Here is a 23499-nt window from a genome sequence, read left to right on the forward strand (position 1 = left end):
AAACTGGAAAATAATTATACCCCAGAATTTCTCCCACAGCAGTGAAAGTTCTGAGCCCCACACAGGCTCCCCAGACTGGGGGTCTGGCAGCAGGAGGAGGAGCCCCCAGAGAATCTGGCTTTGAAGGCCAGTTGGGTTTGATCTCAGGATTTCCACAGGATTGGAGGAAACAGAAACTCCACCTTGGAAGGCACACACAAGGTCTCTTGTGCACCAAGATGTAGGAAAAATAGCAGTGACCTCATAAGAGACTGAGCCAGACTTACCTGCTAGTACTGGAGAGTCTCTTGTGGAAGTAGGTGGGAGCTGTGCCTCACTGCAGGGACAAAGCAGTTCTGGGGAGTACTCATTAGTGTAAGCCCTCAAGGAGGCTGCAATTTTCTTACCAAGTCCTGGCCCCACCCAACAGCCTGTGGGCTCCAGTGCTGGAACACCTCAGGCCAAACAACCAGCAGGGCAGGAACACAGCACCAACAATCAGCAGACAGGCTGCATAAAGTCTTCCTGAGCCCAGAGCCCTGTAAACATGTCCCTTGGTTCAGCCCTGCCCACCAGAGGGACAAGAATCAGCTCCACTGACCAGGGTGCAGGAACAATTCCATCCCACAAGGAAGCCTGCAAAAGCCTCTTAGACAACGTCATCCATCAGGGGGCAGACAGCAGAAGCAAGAACTGAAATCCTGTAGCCTTCAGAATGGAAACCACAAGCACAGAAAGTTAGACAAAATGAGACAGCAGAGGAATATATCTCAGATGAAGGAATAAGGTAAAACTCCATAAAAACAACTAAATGAAGTGGAGAAAGGCAATCTACCTGAAAAAGAATTCAGAATAATGATAGTAAAGATGATACAAGATCTCAGAAAAGGAATGGAGGCACAGATTGAGAAGATAAAAGAAATGTTTAACAAAGACCTAGAAGAACTAAAGAACAAACAAACAGAGATTAACAATACAATAACTGAAGTGAAAAATGTACTAGAAGCAATCAAGAGCAGAGTAACTGAGGCAGAAGAATGAATAAGTGAGCTGGAAGATAGAATGGGGGAAATAGCTGCCATGAAATAGAATAAAGAAAAAGAGAATGAAAAGAAATGAGCACAGTCTAAGAGACCTCTGGGACAACATTAAATACCAGCATTTACATTATAGGGGTCCCAGAAGGAGAAGAGAGAGAGAAATGACCTGAGAAAATATTTGAAGAGATGATAGCTGAAAAATTCCCTAACATGGGAAAGGAAATAGTCACCCAAGTCCAGTAAGTGAAGAGAGTCCCAAGCAGGATAAACCCAAGGAGGAACACACTGAGACACATAGTAATCAAATTGACAAAAATTAAAGACAAAGAAAAATATTAAAAGCAGCAAGGGAAAAGCAACAAATAACATACAAGGGAACTCCCAGAAGGTTATCAGCTGATTTCTCAGCAGAAACTCTGTAGGCCAGAAGGGAGTGGCACAATATATTTAAAGTGATGAAAGAGAAGAACCTACAACAAAGAATACTCTACCTAGCAAGGCTCTCATCAAGATTAAGTGGAGAAATCAGACAAGCAAAAACTAAGCGAATTCAGCACTACCACACTAGCTTTGTAACAAATGCTAAAGCAACTTCTCTAGGTGGAAAAGAAAAGGCCACAACTAGAAACAAGAAAATTACAAATGGAAAAGCCCTCTGGTAAAGGCAAACATACAATAAAGGTAGGAAATCATCCACACACAAATATGATATCAAAACCAGCAATTGTGAGGAGAGCACCAATGCAGGATATTGGAAATGCATTTGAAATTAAAAGTCAAGCAACTTGGGCTTTCCTGGTGGTGCAGTGGTTGAGAGTCCGCCTGCCAATGCAGAGGACACGGGTTTGTGCCCTGGTCCGGGAAGATCCCACATGCCGCAGAGTGGCTGGGCCCGTGAGCCATGGCCGCTGAGCCTGCGCGTCCGGAGCCTGTGCTCCGCAATGGGAGAGGCCACAACAGTGAGAGGCCTGCGTAACACACACACACACACACAAAAAAAAAAAGTCAAGCAACTTAAAACAATCTAGTATATATATATAGACTGCTATATCAAACCTCATGGTAACTGCAAACCAAGAATCTACAATAGATACACACACAGAAAGAAAAAGGAATTCCAACACAACACTAAAGTTAGTCATCATCAAATCACAAGAGAAGAGAACAAAAGAGGAAGGGAAGAAAAAGCACCTTCAAAAGCAAATCCAAAACAATTAACAAAATGGCATTAAGAACATACATACTGATAATTACCTTAACCATAAAGGGATTAAGTGCTCCAACCAAAAGACATAGACTGGCTGAATGGATACAAAACAGGACCCATACATATGCTGTCTGCAAGAGACTCACTTCAGATCTAAGGACACATACAGACTGACAGTGAAGGGATGGAAAAAAGGTATTTCATGGAAATGGAAATCAAAAGAAAACTAGAGTAGTAATACAGATATCAGACAAAATAGACTTTAAAATAAAGATTGTTACAAGAGAAAAGAAGGACACTACATAATGATCAAGAGATCAATCCAAGAAAAAGATATAACAATTGTTAATATATATGTACCTGAAATTAGAGTACCTCAATATATAAGGCAAATACTATCAACCATAAAAGGAAAAATTGACAGTAATACAACAATAGTAGGGAATTTTAACACTCCACTTTCATCAATGGACAGATCATCCAGACAGAAAATCAATAAGGAAACACAAGCCTTAAATGACACATTAGACCAGATGGATTTAATTGTTATTTATAGACCACTCCATCTGACAGCAGCAGAATACACATTCTTCTCAAGTGCACATGGAACATTCTCCAGGACTGATCACATGTTAGGTCACAAAGCGAGCCTCCATAAATTTAAGAAAATTGAAATCATATCAAACATCTTTTCTGACCATAACACTACGAGATTAGAAATAACTACAAGAAAAAGAAACTGTAAAAAACACAAATACGTGGATGCTAAGCAGTATGCTACTAAACCAGTAGATCACTGAAGAAATCAAAAAGGAAATCAAAATAATACCTAGAGACAAATGAAAATGAAAGCACAACGATCAAAACCTATGGGACACAGCAAAAGCAGTTCTAACAGGGAAGCTTATAGCAATACAGTCTTACCTCAGGATACAAAAAAAACACAAAAACAACCTAAATTATACATAAAGTAACTAGAGAAAGAGAAACAAAACCCAAAGTTAGTAGAAGGAAAAAAATTATAAAAATCAGAGCAGAAATAAATGAAATAGAAACAAAGAAAACAATAGCAAAGATCAATGAAACTAAAGACTGTTTCTTTGAGAAGATAAACAAAATTGAAAAAACTTTAGCCAGACTTATCAAGAAAAAAAGGGCAAGGGCCCAACTCAATAAAATTAGAAATTAAAAAGGAGAAGTTATAATGAACACCACAGAAATACAAAGGATCATAAGAGACTACTACAAGTAACTATATACAAATAAAATGGACAACCTAGAAGAAATGGATGAATTCTTAGAAAGGTACTATCTCCCTAGACTAATCAGGAAGAAATAGAAAATATGAAAAGACCAATCACAAGTACTGAAATTAAAACTGTGATTTAAAAAATCCCAACTAACAAAAGTCCAGGACCAGATGGTTTCAAAGGCAAATTCTATCAAACATTTAGAGAAGAGTTAACACCTATCCTTTTGAATCTCTTCCAAAAAATTACAGAGGCAGGAACACTCCCAAGCTCATTCTATGAGGCCACAATCACCCTGATACCAAAACCAGACAAAGATACCATACACACAAAAAAACTTACAGGCAAATATCATTGATGAACATGGACACAATAATCCTCAACAAAATACTAGCAAACATAATTTAACAATACATTAAAAGGATCATACACCATGATCAAGTGGGATTTATCTCCAGGGATGCAAGGACTTTTCAATATCCCCAAATCAATCAGTGAGGTATACCACATCAACAAATTGCAGTATAAAAACCATATGATCATCTCAGTAGATGCAGAAAAAGCTTTTGAGAAAATTCAACACCCATTTATGATAAAAACTCTCCAGAAAGTGGGCATAGAGGGAACTTACCTCAACATAATAAAGTCCATATATGACAAAACTACAGCTAAAAACATACTCAATGGTGAAAAGCTGAAAGCATTTTCTCTAAGATAAGGAACAAGTCAAGGATGTCCACACTTGCCACTTTTATTCCACATAGATTAGGGAGTCCTACCCACAGCAATCAGAGAGGGAAAAGAAATAAAAGGAATCCAAATTGGAAAAGAAGAAATAAAACTGTCACTTTTCGCAGATGACATGACACTATACACAGAAAATTATAAAGACACTACCAGAAAACTATTAGAGCTAATCAATGAATTTGGTAAAGTTGCAGGATACAAAATTAATACACAGAAAACTGTTGCATTTCTATATAATAAGAACAAAAGATAAGAAAGAGAAATTAAAGAAACTATCCCATTTACCATTGCATCAAAAAGAATAAAGTACCTAGAAATAAACCACCTAAGGAGGCAAAAGACCTATACACTGAAAACTATAAGACATTGATGAAAGATATCAGAGATAACACAAACAGATGGAAAGATATACCATGATCTTGGGTTTGAAAAATCAATACTGTCAAAATGACTATACTGCCCAAGGGAATCTACAGATTCAATGCAATCTCTATCAAAGTACCAATGGCATTTTTCACAGAACTAGAGCAAAAAATCTTAAAATTTCTATGGAGACACAAAAGATCCTAAATAGCTAAAACAATCTTGAGCAAGAAAAATGGAGCTAGAGGCTCTCTGAATTCAGACTATACTACAAAGCTACACTCATAAAAACAGTATGGTACTGGTGCAAAAACAGAAATACAGATCAATGAAACAGGATAGAAACACACCTATAGTCACCTAATCTATGAAAAGGAGGCAAGAATATACAATAGAGAAAAGACAGTGTCTTCAATAAATGGTCCTGGGAAAACTGTACAGCTACATGTAAAATAATGAAATTAGAACACTTCCTAACACCATACACAAAAATAAACTCAAAATGGATTAAAGACCTAAATGTATGGCCAGACACTTTAAAATTCTTAGAGGAAAACCTAGGCAGAATACTCTGACATAAATTGCAGCAATATCTTTTTTCGATCCATCTCCCATAATAATGGAAATAAAAACACAAATAAACAAATGGGACCTAATTAAACTCAAAAGCTTTTGCACAGCAAAGTAAACCATAAACAAAACAAAAAGACAACCCATATAATGGAAGAAAATATTTATAAATGATGAGACCAACGAGGGATTAATCTCCAAAATTTACAAACAGCTCATGCCGCTCAGTATTTAAAAACAACCTAATTGGAAAATAGATAGAAGACCTAAATAGACATTTCTCCAAGGAAGACGTACAGATGGCCAAGAGGCACATAGAAAGGTGCTCAACATCCTTAATTATTAGGGAAATGCAAATCAAAACTACAATGAGATATCACCTCACACCAGTCAGAATGGCCTTCATCAAAAAGTCTACAAATGATACATGCTGGAGAGGGTGTGGGTAAAAGGGAAACCTCCTATACTGTTGCTGGGAATGTAAATTGGTACAGCCACTATAGAGAACAGTATGGAGCTTCCATAAAAAAACTAAAAACAGAGCTACCATATGATCCAGCAATCCCACTCCTGGATATATATCTGGAGAAAACCATACATGCACCCCAATGTTCATTACAGCACTATTTACAATAGCCAAGACATGGAAGCAACCTAAATGTCCATCAACAGAGGAATGCATAAAGAAGATGTGGTACATATATATGATGGAATATTACTCAGCCATTAAAAAGAATTAAATAATGCCATTTGCAGCAACATAGATCAACCTGGAGATTATCATACTGAATAAAGTAAGTCAGAGAAAAACAAATATCATATGATATCACTTATATGAGGAATCAAAAGAGATAGTACAAATGAACTTATTTACAAAACAGAAACAGACTCACAGACTTAGAAAACAAACTATGGTTACCAGGGGAGAAAAGAGGGGGAGCAATAGATTAGGAGTTTGGGATTAACACTTACACACTGTCATATTTAAAATAGATAACCAACAAAGACCTACTATATAGCACAGAGAACACTGCTCAATATTCTGTATCACTTTCCTGTATACCTGAAAATAATATAATATTGTTAATCAACTGTACTCTAATATAAAATATTTTTTTAATAAAAAATAAATCTAAAAATGCAAATAATATGAAAAGATTCTCATTTTGAATGTGCATAAGAATCACCTGGAGAATTTGTTAAAGCACAGAGATTGTGATTCAGTAGGTCTGAGGTGGGCCTCAGATTCTGCATTACTAAAAAGCTCCTGGGTGATGTTGAGCTGCTACTCTGGGGACCACATTTTGAGTAGCACGGTTCAAAGGCCATAGTTCTCAAGTCTGTCTGCATGTTAGAATCACCCAGAAAACTTTTAATATCCATATTTTCTGGTCTCCATTTGCCAGATATGTTGACTTAATTAATCTGGGTCTAGCAATAGCACTTTTTTCCCCAAAGCTCCCTGGGTGATTCTAATGTGCAATAATTTTTGAGAATTACTGCTGTATGGCAAGTTGTCTACATCACTGGAACTGGTGAACAAATTCATGTGTCTCATGCTGTATTTTTAAAGGATACTATTTTAACCTATTACTCTTTATATTTCTCTCCTTTTTTGCCACATTTCCTTTCTCTCATTCAAGAAGATAGAATGCTCTGGGTTCATTACCTCAGGGGAGTGATGTGCAGAGAAGAAAGGAGAAAAAGCCTGCAAGTCATTAGGATTCTAATTTCCCCATGCCTAAGCTTGTAGGAGAATGTGAGAAATGCTCAGGAGGAGGTAACAAGGCTATTCAGGCAATAGGGAGAGTGGCTAAATAGAATGAGAATCTGCAGTGTTTTGACAAGACAGAAAGAGAAGTCTGTGGATCCAGGGGACTGAGAAGACCTTCTTCATTTCCTGGAAGTTTTGCTGTCACGATATTTTCTGACTCAAGAGATGTATGTCTGCTTTATGTATCCAGCTTGACCAAACCATAGGCAATATGGCAAATGATTCCTGTACCTCCTAGCACAGAGAGAAGAAGCTCCTGGAAGCTGAAAGACAGTGTGTAAAGATGACCAGATATCTCAGCCACAACTGGTATATTAAGAGCTATTTTGCATATTTCTCCCTGCATCCTCCTGCGACAAATGGTTAAAATGTTAGAAATCTGGCATGATTATAAGGTGGAGGAAGAAACCCCAGAAAGAACTGACATCCTCAGAGACAACTTTCTGAAGGTCTAGCTTAATACTTTTAGTCAAAAAAGAAGTTGAGTTAATGAAATGTTTTTAAAGTTTTGTGTCTTGCACACCTGTGATTCTTACCACCTACACTACTATGCCATTCTAGCAACCAGGAAATATCTCCTCTGCATTTTGTATGCATCTTATAGTCAAATGAATATATCACTGCCAGGGAAGATGATTCTGAATGGCCAGATCATTTGAAGGGAGCAGACCCAAGATGTCTCTGGCTTTGGTCTTGGAATCCCCACACATCTGGAAGATGAAGGTCACTTCTCCACAAGTCTGTCTCATTCTGGAAAAAATTCACTCAAAAGTTGGTAATCCATTAATGGGATATAAGCAACTTTATACTGTTGGAAGAGAAAAATACTTTTATCCCAAGTTCATCAAGTGTTCTTTCCAGGAGAGAACATTTTTAATTGATGTTATAATTAATGTATCTTGTCTGCTATAGCTATTCAAATGTTATTTCACTTTATTTATTTCCCTGTGGCAATTCTGACTAGTCTCTTAGTACATTATTGGTAGAACACATTGTGTTAAACCACATACTCATATAAGTTATGGAATTATTTTATTCTACTTTTAGCCTTACTTCATGCTTCATGTTCTGTATCTAATCTTGCTAAATTTAAGATATAACTTTAATTTTCCTTCAAAGCATTTGACGTTATTTGCAAAAAAAAAATCAAGTTAGATTTACTGTTGATAAAACTCAAAAACTGAATAATTTGAGCAAAACCCAGTCATTTCAGGGCTTTTTAATTATAATACATTTGCTGCATGTATGCAACCATTTTGGGGGCTGGGAACGCAGAGAGAATTTGATTGTCTCTGCCCCCAATAACTTTACAGTGCAGTGGTTTCTGCATTTTTTTGAGTCAGAGGGAAAATGTGGAAGGTTTTAAGGAGGAAAGAACAGTTTCAGGAAGATGGGTCTGGCTCTGGTGTTTGGAATTGTTTGGAGAGAAGTGAGATTGGAAGCAGAGGGTCTGATAATGACACAGAGGGGTTTTCAAAGGTGACTTACATCCTCTCCCCATTAGATTGCTTTATTCCCACATATTTCCTTATATTTTCTCCACATAATTATGTGTTCCTAAACAAAATATAGCTTTCTTTTCATTTAATGTTTGTGAGAGTTGTCCTTCTTAGTACACGTGGGTCTCATTCACCCATTTCTACTTCCATGTGTTGATCCACTGTAGGTTGTTGAATGCATGTACATTTTTTAAAATGTATTAAATATTGCTAAATTGTTCTCCAAAGTGACTATAACAATGTTTATCCCAACTAGAATGTATAAAGAGTTCTTGTTATGCCATATTCTTACCAAGAATTTATGTAGCGAAGCATTTAATTTTGTCAGTATCATGAGAATCAGACATGAATATTTTCTTTGAGATTTGCTTTTTCGTGAAGGAGGATAGGAAATCACATTTTCTCTTCATATCTTTTGCCCAGTTTTCTATTGTGTTTTTCTTAATAAGATTTAGGAATTATTAGTATATTCTCCATATACAAGTATTTTTTCTAGTCGTTCACATATTTTCACATTGTTTATGGTAATTTGTATGGAAATTTTGTTTTAATTTTTCAAAACTTGCAGTGTTTTCATATCTGATTTATTCTCTTTACATTAAGAAATGTTTTCTTAATCTGTACTAATAAAAAATGTTGCTGTATTATTCCAGAATATATAAAATTTTGCTTTTTATATTTACATCTGTATTGTGATATGCAGTATCAATCTGATTTTGAAATATTTTTCCAGATGAATAACAAACTGTCCTAGGCCCATTTTTTGAGTAACCCATATTTTCCCACTATGTAAAATACTATTGCTGCCATATATCACATTCCACATATGTCTGGGTCTTTTTCTGGGCTTTCTACTCTGTTCCATTTGTCTAATTATCCATTTCTGTGTCACTTATAATACTTTCTTAATTACTATAGATTTATAATAATCTTGATATTGGTCACAATGATTTCGTATACATTTTCTTTTTTCAAAATTTTCATGACTCTGTCAGGTTCCACAAAAATCGTTTTGGGATTTTTATCAGAATAGCAGTAAATTATGGATTAAGTTTGGGATAATTAATATCATTGTGATATTGAGGAGTTCCATATATGAACATAGTATGTCTCAGTTTATTTAGTTCTTTTTTGTCTCTTTTAGCAATATTTTGTAATTCTCCCCCCATATAAATTATTTGTGAGGTGTATTCCTAGGTTTGTTTTTTTAAGTTTTTATTATTATTGTGAATGAGAATGTTTTTAACTCTTACACTTTACTGGAATTAGGAATACTTTTAGTTTTTGTATGTAGATCTAGTATATGAAGATCTTGATATTATTTGTAATAATTTGCCTATAAATTCTCTTGAATTTTTATGTACACAGCTTCATTATTTGAAAATAAGAAGATTTTTACAACTTTCCATTATTTCCATCCTTTTTCTTTTGTATCTTTCTTGTCTTTTTCATTGTCTAAAACCTTTAGTACATTATTAATATTAGAAATAATAGCTGATATATTTGTCTTTTTACTTGAGGTACTTCAAAGTTTTACCATTTAGTTTATATTTGCTATCATTTTTCCTGCACAGAAACACTTTATAAGGTTAAAAACCAAAATGGTTTTTTTTTCTATTCCCAGTTTGTTAAGAATGTTTATTAAATAATTTTTCTGCATGTATTTAGGCAAGCAAATTTTCCTGTTTACTTTTAACTGTTAATGTGATGTTCACATGAAAATAGATTTTCAAAAATTCAATGATCATATTCTTTTTTTTTTTGCGGTACGCGGGCCTCTCACTGTTGTGGCCTCTCCCGTTGCGGAGCACATGCTCAGCAGCCATGGCTCACAGGCCTAGTCACTCCTCAGCATGTGGGATCTTCCCGGACCGGGGCACGAACCTGCGACCCTTGCATCGGCGGGTGGACTCTCAACCACTGCACCACCAGGGAAGCCCCAATGATCATATTCTTTGTATAACTATTGCTTGTCAGGACTTTTTTTTAGTTTATGCATAAATTTAATTCATTCATTTTACATTTAGGAATTTTACATCTATACATTTCATAAATATAATTGGTTTATACTTTCCTTGCACTGCTTTTGATCAATTATGCTATCAAGTTTCTATTAGCTTCATAAATTGGGTAATATTCCTTCTTTCTTTGTTCTCTGGAGCAGTTATGATAAAGGATTTTTTGTTACTTAAATGTTTATAAAACTTTCTTGTCCCTTTGGGAAAGGCTTGGATTACTAATTCAATGACAATTGACTTATTCAGTATTTCTACTTCTTAAGTTGATTTTGCCATTTTGATTCATGTGTTCTAAATTCTTGTATGTATTGTGCTAAAGTTGTTTGTGGCATTCCCAAGATTTAACTTAAACAATTAAAAAAAGTTTACTGTGTACTCTAATTTCTAATTTTTGAAACACTATCTGCTTTTTTTCTGGCTTCATATTCCTCGAGTTTTTCTAATTGATTAATTATTTCAAGTCACCAGCTTGGGTTCTGTGGCCATCTCCATGAATTCTGTAGACCACTTCTTCATGCTTTCATTTTCCTTAACTGGTTTATAATTGTTATGTGTTTTTTTCCTTAAAAATCTTACCTTTTACTCGTTTTTTTCTCCTACCCCTCACCTCCTTTCTCATTCCCATTTCATCATCTTCCTTGTCCTCTGAATTCAGAGCTAAAAACTTATAGACAGAGAAAAACTGAAATGAAAGGAAAAAGTCCTTCCTGTGTCTCACACTCTAATACTGTCTTCATTTTGCCTTTGGCTAGAAAGATGTGGTCATTGGCTTGCATTTCTGGTATTTTTACTATTTCCATTAACATTAAGTCAGTTAGTGCCATTGAGAGTAGAACCCCAAGAAACAGAAACATAGTAAGATCTGATCACCAAGAAAGCAAATTTTTGGTTTGTTTTTGCTTTGTTTTTGTTTTTACCTTTTGATCCCCTTCAAAAAACCACTTTTTTTTTTTTTTTTTAAAAAAACCACTTTTGATGGTTGCAAGAATTCATTGGGTAGATACATAGGGATAAGAGAATTTTTCTTTTTTTTCCCATTATTTCTTTCTGTGTACATAAATATTTACTAGTATTATATTTTCAGTATCTCACCAGTAACTACAATAAAAGCTGGAAACAAAAAGCCTATAAAGCAAAGAATGAATAGAACATTTGAGTTTGCCTTCAAAGACATTTAATCTAGTGAGAGAGACATACATACCAATAAACAGGAGACTATAATACTTTGTGGTAAGTGTTATAATGGCATAAATTAAGGGTGTTTGAGGATGTGTATGATGGATACCCCTCTCAATCTTGTCTTTCTGGAAAGTGGAATTTTTTATTAATTCATTTTTTAACAGATTCTTATCTAAATTAAAAATTAACCCATTTGGTTATTATTGATTTAGTGTCTGCTTGAACTGCTAGAATTAAAACTCCAAGAAGTTAGGAATCTATTTCTATCTCCTGTAGCACTTTAATCCCAGAACTTAGTATATAATCTGTCATTTCATAGGTGCTCAACAAATGCATGTTAAATTGAAATCTGATTAATTTAATTCAAGATCTCTAGAATACCAAGTATTCAGTTGAAAATATTTAGCAAATTGTTGAGATGTGCAAATACCAGGATGCTCTATGTCATGAATTCACACTATCTAGATAATTAGTTTCTTTTTGTTTTTATAAAAAAATGAAAGGTTATACATCAGATGTCATTTAGTTGAATCTTCCTGGCTCTATCTTTAGTACACAAAACAAGTTATATGAAAATGACTTGACTCCAACTCCAATCACTGCTAGACATTACATCCTTCCTAAAACAGAGCTCGTGTCCTTGCAAGACTAAAACATTTCTACACTGAGAACAATCTTTTACACACACACACACACACACACACACACACACACACACACACACACTACACTGACCTCCAAACCAATTCTCAAGATTCATTCATAAAAGAATATAAAGGAGAAAACTGAGGCCTTACATTGTCCCAAATCATGGAACTAGTTATGTTGTTCAAACTATAATTATCACTAGTTTCCCAGGGTCTCAGGGTTTTTTTTTTTTTAATTTTTTAATCTATTCTTAATAAGGGATTTTACTCTAATATAGCATATAGTTAAATAATATGGCCAAAATGATATATCATATGGGCAGTTTATTTATTTGAATTAAACTATACACACTCAGTTTAAAATGGGAAAGAGAGAAAAATAATAATTTGAATTGTGTTAGAAATTCTTCCTACTAGGAAAGAATTTATTCAATCAATAAATATATTCCCTGAAACAAGCATGATGTAAATGCCAATATTCTAGTTTCTTTGTTAGCATCAATTTTCTTATACTCTTATAATCTAAGCATCTAGCTGTGTTAAATTGCATTAAATATGTTTATTTTTCATACAACATGACTTCCAGCCAAATGCCTCATCCAGTGTCCAAACAAGAAAACAAATTTTCATTAATGATGGAGGAAAACCTGGCTGTGTTGGGAATATTCTGAGATGGACTGTTGAACTCCATTGCTGTACTTTCATAAAAGATATTTAAGGGTAAGTTTTTCATCTGAGTTTTCAATTTACAAGATGATTTTAGAAACTTATACAGTGTTTTAAAGCCAAATTCCTATGTAGATTCAACACTAAGAATGGATAGAAAACATGACAATTTCCCTTGCTTGGATGAAAGTCTCTGTAAAGCAAATACTAAAGGTATTTGGAACCACTAAAAATGGGACACCGTATAAATGAAATGGGTTAACTTAAATGAGCTCTTTCCTATAGTTCATGTTTAAGGGTCTATAAATTCTATGAAAAATTTACTCAAAGGTAGCATTCAATTATCCAATCAATGTAGTTAATTATTGATCAATTATAACTTTTTTAGGCCATGGAAATGAATATTCTGAGAGCTGCAAAGATCACTGACTGAGACAGAGTTTCAGTTGGAAATGCTGAATTATGTTCCCCCTTTATATTTTTACTCATTCTCAAGTTCCCTAGATGGTAGTTTTCAAACTCTAGCATAACCCTGAATCACCTGTGGGTGATTTCTGTATCCCACCCCATGTGTTCTGATTGTAAAACTCTGGTGTGCAGCCTGAGTTCCCAGGAGATTCTGGGAAATTCTGACAAGTTCCCAGATGATATTACTGCTAATGGTCCAAGGACCACACTTTAGGGTAACCACTGACTTAGAAAAGGATTCAAGTACTCTTTGGATTCAGGCAAGCTCAGTTTCCACCGAATGTTAACAACGCTTATTCCTATGTGTGGGGAGGTGAGAGGAAAGAGAAAGAATTGGGTACGACTTATTTTGTCACGTGTTAGGCATTTTTAGAGTAAACCAGGGTCTGAAAATACTCTGATTCACCTACAGAAGATATCCTTCAGTGTCCCTACAAAATTATAATAAATTTCCTAGCCATCAACTGCTAAAACTTGTATCTCTTTTGTAGCTTATAAGTAATAGTTTAAGATAATGTTATCTACCAGTAGTTGTCAATGTGCCTGCTTTCCCCGTGGTTCAAATACATAGAGCAAAACCATTCTTTTGACAATTTAACATTTTGGCTCAGCATGTTTTGACATTTGTTTTGTGTTTGGAAGCTGTGATATAACCTCTTTCCTGTAGCACATCAGTTTTTCTGAGTTATCCTTGCCACAACGCATTTCCAGGTTTGATGAAAGATGTGCTTTTCAAATCAATTATCTTCCTTCTTCTTTATTTTTCTCAGTATGGAAATGTTACCTTATAAAGAAATATAAACCAGAATTTATCACAATCTGAAAAGGTCAGAGATGAAACTGAAGAAAGTGCTTAAGGACTCATCACACCATGAAGGTATCTCCAGTGCAGCATCTTGTGGATTCCATTAAGAAGAGCTCTTAAGTCTGGCCCATAATCCATTTTTCTTATCCTAAAATTGTAGAAACACAGAAGTTTACACAAAAGAGCAAAGATTGTGTTTCTTTAATAAAGTAATAATGAACTGAAAAAAATATCATCTGGCTGGTATGATTGCTTGAAATCTCATTAAACACTAAACAGATAAAGCATTTCAAATAAATTAATAAAAAGCTCTAGTCACTAATGTAGTATCAGTATGAAATTTTTAATGATCAACTGATTAAGACAATATTAAGCAGATTTATCTGACATTTGTAGCTATAGTCTAAATATTACAAAAAGGAATTCTCTTTCTTTCCCCTGGCCTCAGTTTTCTCTGAATGTGCATATGTCATGACTGATACAGAGTAGGTGCTCAGTAAATATTTGCAGAGTAGATGAGAACATTGGACACTGGTGAATATTGATAAAAATTGAGTTTGATAGGTTATGAACATTGTATTTTTATTCAAACCAAGTTTCACTAAATATTCCCATCTGGAAGCCTTTTAGACTCAGCCTACTGAAAATTTTTGAACTGAAAGTGGATTTTATTTGTGTATTTTTCTAGTGAAAAAAATATATTTATTTACTTAAGAAAGTTGACCATTTGTTTTGGGGAAAAGAAAACAGGTAGATCTGCCCAAAGCTAAATCTGTGTACCTACTGCCTGCCATTCAATGCAGAGTAGTTACCATAACAACTGCTGTGTCACCTGGACCAAAGAATCCTGAGTATTTCTTCTAGAGCATGGAAGCAACTTCCTAAAGGAGAACCCACATTAAGATGGGCTTCTCACTATATTAACCTATCAAACTATTTGGAGAAAAACAGCCTGCTTCCATAAATTAAAATTGATGCTGTGTGTATCAGCTCTCAGAATACAGATTTTCACCTCATTCTTTTGTTTAAGTACAGTGACACCAACTCACCTTCTGCTGGGTCTGACCTCCCTCTGGAAAACCTCTGGTGAGGAAAGAAAAGTCACTTGGCAGCCTGGATCCCACAAGGGAATTTTATCTGCAGTCTTTCTGTTTTTAACCCCAGCCCCAACTATATCGAAGTCTTCAATTACAAGATACCTCCAATTCCTAAGTTTGTCCTCGGATGCTACAATGTGAATTTCTCATCATTATAAGCATTATATTTTAACCTTTTTTCCCTCTTAAATCATTTATCATTCCTCTAAGTACTTTCCATCTTCATACACTGTCTTTCAGATTTACCAGTATCTCCAAGTTTTGATTTCAGGGTGACAGCAGTGAAGAGTGGCTTGAAGTGAGATCTCAGTTCCCTGCTTGGGAATCGAACATTGGCCACCTGGGTGAAAACCTGCAATCCTAACTACTAATCCACCAATGGTGAGTGCCTAGAAGCAGAGCCCTGGCTCTTACCTTCTTTGAAAAAACAATTCTTTACAAAGAGACTGAAGCTGTAAAACATGTACAGAGTTTATTATTAGAAGCACAGCACCTGTGGGAGAGCACACAGAGAAGCAGTTTATTTTAAACAGAAGCAAAGCAGAAATACATACCCAGAGAAGAGTGTGGGCACCCTTGCTAATGAGGAGTATGCTAGAGAGGTGGTTAAATCATTTCTTTAAGAGCAGTTTTTCCAGGTCTTTGTTTTCCTCTGGCCAATCATTTTGTTTCATTTCCCATATCTGATTGGATCCAGGGCCCTTCCCGATATGCACAAGCATGTTTTAGCCAAGATGGATTCCAGCATGAAAGCCTCTGGGAGATTAACAGCACATATTATGGGATAATGCCCCCTCCATTTTTAAACTCGAGAATCTTTTCTGTGCATGTGCAATTAGGGAGGTCTCCTTGATCTCAAGAATGATAGGTGTGGTCATCTTATCTTTTTACTCCAGCAGAGCTTCGTTCCTCTCTGCTCCTGCCATTAATTTTCCTTGAAATGTCAGGGAGAGACAAGCTCCAATTTGCTCAGCTTGACTCCAGCTGCTCAGCCCAGGGACCCATCTACCTCTTACCTCAGTTTCACTGAAGATTAGGCTGTTCTTGTTTATCATTCTCTGTTGGATTTGGGTAATTTTCAAGAGAAGTTTGTAGAAATAGTAAAAATATCTTTCTTTACTTAATCATCTTGAAATCATAAGTCCTGAAAATTTAAGTGAAATAAATATGGGAATTTTGCCCTCTATCTTAGGAAAGTATTCAATATAATTAAAAGTTCTTATGCTGCATTTAAATTATTTTTTTTTTTTTGCTTTTTCTGGTTAAAAACATCTAGTAGTAATTCTATACATTAATTTACACTTATGCTTGCCCTCTAAGAAGGTTCTTATTTGGATACACCTACTACTCCATACCATCTTCATATTAACTTTCAAATCTAGCTTCAGTGCGAACTAGATGTATTGGCCCATTAGACAGACAAAACCAAATCTTAAATCAGCTGTGCTTGGAAAGTGAGGGAACAAAGTTAGAAATGACAAAAAATGAAAAAGAGAGACAACAGCAACTCTTTGCACATTATCAAAATTGTGTATTCTCAGGCAATGTGAAATTCCAATTTCTAAAGCTTGGAAAATTTAATGGTTAGGAAACAAAAACTGAGTTATGTTCCATAGTCAGAATAAAAAAACAGTCTGCAAAATTTCTCTCTGTGAGAAATAGGTTTTGCTCCATTTTGAGCTATTCAAGAGCTCTGGTGATTGGTGAGCAAAGCCAACTTGTGACTAGGTCTCTCTTCGTGATACTGGTGTTCTGAATTTGTTTATGCCTAACTTTAATTACGATGATCTGAGAACCTGGAACTGATGAACAAAAGGCCAAGGCCCTAGAAAAAGCATAATTCCGTGTACCTGGGATGTCTTCTTATCCAAGGAAAGAGATGATCTGAAAGAAATTGTTGATATTCTGATTGCTTGTAGTAGATGCCTTGATAAATGAGATTTCTGCCCAGAGTAGGATGTCTTGTATGTGCCTATCCATTCTAAAATAAAGTGGAAAGTTCTCTGTGAGTCCTCTTGACTTTTCTATCTAAAGATGATTTAGTAGAGAATGAAAAACTTCCATTCAGATGACCACCTTCAGATTAAAGGAAATTTTTTTAAAGTTTGAAATTTCAGGAGCCATTATCATTATTTTGTGTTGTAAGAAGCAGTGAGCCTCCAATTCACCACTTACTCAGTTTAGAGTTTCCTTCTCTACCATTAAATGCTGAAGTCAATAAACTTTTTTTTTTTCTTTTAATTGTGGGATCAGAATTTCAGTTAGTGGAGAAAAAGATGACATACCTCATAAAAGATGATGAAGTTGGAGGAAATTGGAGGAAAGCAAAAACATCTGTAATTTTTTAGATATTTTCATTCAAGAAAACATATTTTATTCAAATTATTATCCATTTTTAACACGGTACCTATTTGTTTTTGGTTCTTTTCATCACTCTTTTATTGTATGTGTGTCCTAATGAGTCTTCACTAATCTATGGTAATAGGGAAAATGACATAGGCTTAAAATACCAATGTTGAGTTCCTCAAACAAGCATTACTGAGTCTTCCGTACTATAATAATAAACTGCAGGTATTAGGAAAAAGGACTAATATATTTTATTAATTTCATGTTAATTATGAAGACAGTATACTTCAAGGAATAGTATTTGACCCACTGTGTGTACTAATGTCTGTAATTAGCCACAATTCAATTAGACCTTACCGCATAACTCAGATCAGTACCTCACTTAGGGCTACCATCAATGTCTTATATGTTGTTCTTTCATGTACATATCTCAACCTCTCTACCAGACTATACCCTCTCAGAAAAAATCCTCACTTGTTTTTTCTTGGTGACTATTACTTTCCTATCATGGTGTCCAACACCCAGTATTCACTCAGTAGTGTTTTTGGACTGCATAAATGATTTTCATCTAAGTTATCTTATTTGCAAAGTACTTTTCTAAAAATATACTTTTTCAAATCCATTCCAGAAGAAACACAAATGTAAAGTGTTTTTGGTTACCTTGGCTTGTTCATCCAGATGATTTGCATCAACGTTACTTTTATTTTGCGGTACGCGGGCCTCCCATTGCTGTGGCCTCTCCCGTTGCAGAGCACAGGCTCCAGATGCGCAGGCTTAACGGCCATGGCTCACGGGCCCAGCCACTCCGCAGCATGTGGGATCTTCCCAGACCGGGACACGAACCCACGTCCCCTGCATCGGCAGGTGGACTCTCAACCGCTGCACCACCAGGGAAGCCCTCAACGTTGCTTTTTAAAAAATTAATATTTATTGGAGTATAGTTGATTTACAATGTTGTGTTAGTTTCTGCTGTACAGCAAAGCAAATCAGTTATACATATACATATATCCATTTGTTTTTAGATTCTTTTCCCATATAGGTCATTACAGAGTATTGAGTAGAGTTCCCTGTGCTATATAATAGGTTCTTATTAGTTATAGATTTTATATATAGTACTGTGTATATGTCAATGCCAATCTCCCAGTTTATCTCTCCCCCACTTTTCCCCTTGGTAACCATAAATTTGTTTTCTACATCTGTGACTCTAGTTCTGTTTTGTAAATAAGTTCATTTATTTTAGATTTCACATATAAGTGATATCATATGATGTTTGTCTTTCTCTGACTTACTTTACTCAGTATGACAATCTTTAGTTCTATCCACGCCACTGCAAATGGCATTATTTTGTTCTTTTATATGGCTGAGTAATATTCCATTGTATATATGTACCACATCTTTTTTAACCATTCATTGTCAATGGACATTTAGGTTGCTTCCATGTCCTGGCTATTGTAAATGGTGTTGCAATGAACATTGGGGTGCATGTATCTTTTTGAGTTATGATTTTCTCCAGATATATGTCCAGGAATGGAGTTGCTGGATCATATATTAGCTCTATTTTTAGTTTTTTAAGGAACCTCCATACTGTTTCCCATAGTGGCTGTACCAATTTACATTCCCACCAGCAGTGCAGGAGTTTCCTTTTCTCCACACCCTCTCCAGCATTTATTGTTTGTAGATTTTTAATGGCCATTCTGACTGGTGTGAGGTGATATCTCATTGTAGTTTTGAATTTTTTATTTTCAAACTCATTAAGATGATTAATCCTAGAATTAATTATAATGATGGAGGTGGTAATATTGACCAGCAGCAATTTTTTTTTTTTTTTTTTACAATAGAGAAAGCTTTCAGTCACATAATCCCATTGATCTTTACAAAATTCCATGTACTTGCATGGTGGTTACTATAATTCTTATTTTACAGTCGAGTGAGTAAAGAAAAAAGAAGTCATGTGACTTGTCCAAAATTACATAGGTATTAAGTGCAGGTGATGGGGGAACATGTATTCTGGTCTTTCTGACTCCAGTACCTCATGTTAAATGGTCAGTCATCAATTTTCAAGTGCCTAAATTATAAAGCCTTCCTCAATCTAAAAACAAAACACACAAACACCCACTTATTAAAGAAATCAACTGTCTACATGACCACATGACTATCAGAAATTCTCCTCCCATTGCACCTCTCATTCCATGTTTCTGGTACTTTGTTGATAACAGAAAGTATGTGCTTTCTCAAATTGCTTTCTAATTTACAAACATATTCTTTTCTGCAGAGAGTATTTTCATTGCCTCCTATTGATTTGTGTTTGTTTATTCATCCTTAATGAGGTGAAGAATATTATGCAGCTGTGCTGCCTGAGTTTGAATGGTCACAGATGAATTTATGTCTGAACCATCTGGAAGTTGTGGATCAAGAGAGGCTTAAGGCAGGCCTTGTCCTGCATCTCTCAGGGAAGAGTACACAGAGGGACCAAGTGGAAGTCTCCTCCTGCCTTTCTCCTCTGGGGCCACTCAAGTTTTCAATTCAATCCCTTCCCTGCCTCAGTTAATGGAAACTTCTTCCAGAGTCTTCTCTCTCCACGTTTCTGCTGCTGTCCCATCCCTTACAGTATATTTACCACACTGCAACCAAGGTGGTCTTTTAAAAACAAATCTATCAATCACTTGTCCGAAAGCCTTCAAGAGCTTCTGATACATTTCTCACTTTCCCACTCCCACCCTTTTAATGTGTGTTTTGAAAATAGACCACCATTACCATTTTCCTTACCATGAAAAAAAATCTAAGAAAAGGATAAAAGTATAATGGAACTTTAGCTTAAATTTATCATTTTCTATTATTTAATGACTTTCAAAGCATACCATGGGCTATCAACTATTTTATTTTCATAGACCTGTAAAATTGAACATCCATGCTCTCTAGGACTTGCCAATCTAGATGGCTGATAAGAGACTAAATGTGAGTTCCTTCTATGGTTTATGACAGTGCTGTATTTCTACACCATCCATTGCCTTTATTTGTGGGAAAACAGAACTTCTGTCTCCTTATTCTTCAAGGGGAGAATTCTTAAACTCCACTGGGTAGTCTATATCCCTAAACTCCACTTCTATGTGATTATATTCCCAGAGCCAATCATTTCAATGGAGAAAGAACCTTCATGACTATAGGAAATCCATTTAGTATCCCACTTGAGATGAAAATTAAATCCTATAAGTCCTTTTTTATTTATTTTGTTTTGTTTAGCTTCAAATTTGACATCTTTTAAAAGAGATAAACTAATCCACTGTGTGAAACTAGTCTCTATTTGGCTATCCACTAAAATAAAATAAAAATTTTATTTGTTTGAAGGAATTTCTCTTGGAATATTTCTTGGAACAGTTCACTCTCTAATAAACAGTTTTTCTAAATTCAGCTAGTAGCCAAATGTTTATTAATACTCTTATTTTCATCATAGTGGTCTTTTGAAATAAGCATGCACAATATCCTGTAAGCAGCCTTGAGCATAAGTTTGATAAGAACAGATAGAAATTGATTTATTAAGTAAATATTTACTAAAGCTCAATTCCATAGTAATTCACAGGATATTAAGCACGAAATAACAGTCCATAGAGAATGCTAGTATAGCTGCCAAAAGCATACTAAAAAAGCATACATAGAGTTTTCAGAAGTGTACAGCCACTCCAGAAGTTATATGAAAAACAGTATTTACACGCTCGCTTATAGGAAAGCAAAGTCTCTGGTAGAGATTAATTGTTGAGAGATAATTCTCTCTGAGTCTCTAAATTTCTGTGTGTCTAATGAGTGGGGGCATTAATGCCCTTTTGCTCTAAAATATCTTTCCAAGGATGTGTGTATAGAAAAATAGCCTTATAAATTAGAGATGCTATCTCTCCCTGGAGCAGGGGACATGTTTGCTTAGTGTTCTATATAATAATTTCTCCTAGAAAAATCATCAGGCACGTCTGCTTACTATCCTTTATAAAAGATTCAAGTTACTGAAGTTTAGGTTCTTCAGCTGTGAAACAAAATTTTCTGCATGCTGCATATCCTTCATGGGACTTGGGGGACCAGGAGGAATGATACAAACATGAAGCTCATGCTGCCTTCTCTGCTGTGTGTAATAATCTCCTTTGTCTCTGACCAAGATATCTCATGTCTTCTGTTAACATCCACAAGACTATGGCAAGTTTACTGTCTTGCAAATAGGGTGAAAATATTATATTCTTAGCAGTTCTTGACATTAATTGTTAGATATCTAATATTTACAGTTTTAACAAATACCACTAGAAAAGAGGGTATCATGTTATGGTCCTGTTTTACACAGAAAACAGCCCCTACCTGTCCTGACTGTTGAAAGGGGACTTAGGAATCACAATCAATTGTCCTTGGAAGCTCTAAGAATGCAGTGCACCATGCCCCACTGTGCAGTCTGAATTTATACTACTTGCTATTTATACTACTCAATGTGAAATTCTAATAAAAGACTGATTAGAATTCTTGAAGGAGATAATGGAGAGAAGGGGCAAGATACAATAAATGACAAGATAATAGCTGAACATTTTCTGGAATTCAAGAAAAAACAGAAACTTAAGTGAGGGAAACATGTCCAGCCTCAGCTTCATTTGAGGTCCCTCTCTCTCCTGCAGTCACACTGGTCATTTTTCAGCTTCTTAAATATGCCAAATTCTTTGCACTCTCGGGGACACAACCATGCTATCCTCTTTCTGGAATGCTATTTCCAGGAAGTGATGGGCTTTTAAGTGGTGGGCTTTTACTCATCCTTTAACTTCAGTGGCATGTCTCTGAAAATTCTTCTCTAACCATTGTATCTAAAATAGTCTCATTTCCCTTAGTTTTCACAAAGCAACTTTTTTATTTCCGTGGAGTATGGTTACTTTAATGATATATGCATGTACTTGTTTATTATTGTCTCTCATGGTGAGGGCTGAGACCATATACCTTCATGTTCTTCATTGTATCCTGTCTTTGGACAGCTTTAGCAAAGTACCATAGACATGGTGGCTTGTAAACAACAGAAATTTATATCTCACCATTCTGGAGGTGGAATTCCGAGATCAGGGTGCCAACATGGTGAAGTTCTGGTGAGGGTCTTCTTCTGGGTTGCAGAATTCTTGTTGTATCCTCACATGGCAGAAAGAGGGTAAGAGAATCCTCTGGGGGTACTAATTCCCATTCATGTGGGCCCCACGTCCATGCCCTAAATACCTCCCAAAGGCTCCAACTCCTAATACTAGCAGTTTGGAGGTTAGGACTTCAACATATGAATTTGAAGGGGACACACATTCAGTCCACTGCATATCTTCACTGCTAAGCACAATGCCTAGCAAGTGGCAAGACCTCAATAAATGTTTGTTGATTGAATAAATATATCACCAAATGTAAATGCTTAATCCACTGAACATAAATATCAGATTAAATAAATATGTATAGTTATAAAACTATTATGTATTTTTATATAAAACTGCAAAATGATTGAAAAGAAAATCCCTTTATAATGGGCTGAGCCAAAAAAAAAAAAAAAAAGTAACTAGTAACTCCAACAAAGCCCATGGGTAACTGCAAGCTGTTGTGACCAGAAAGTTTCATTTCTGAGTTGATAACTTGAGAAATATAAGTGTGAGTATATTAGTAAAAATTAGAAAGGTATATCCTAACTGGAACTTCGAACAGACTATGTCCTTTCCAAATTACTAAAGTGAGACAAAGAATTAAGAAAGACGACCACTGCCCCAAAACAAGGACAGCTACTTCTTTAAAGACTATCAGACAAAGACAGATTCAAGACTGAATTTTTAAACATCTTTATCAAATATAAAGATGTTTAAC

This window comes from Neophocaena asiaeorientalis, unplaced genomic scaffold (assembly GCF_003031525.2).
Source record: "Neophocaena asiaeorientalis asiaeorientalis breed wild unplaced genomic scaffold, Neophocaena_asiaeorientalis_V1.1 scaffold327, whole genome shotgun sequence".
In the NCBI taxonomy this organism is placed as follows: Eukaryota; Metazoa; Chordata; class Mammalia; order Artiodactyla; family Phocoenidae; genus Neophocaena; species Neophocaena asiaeorientalis.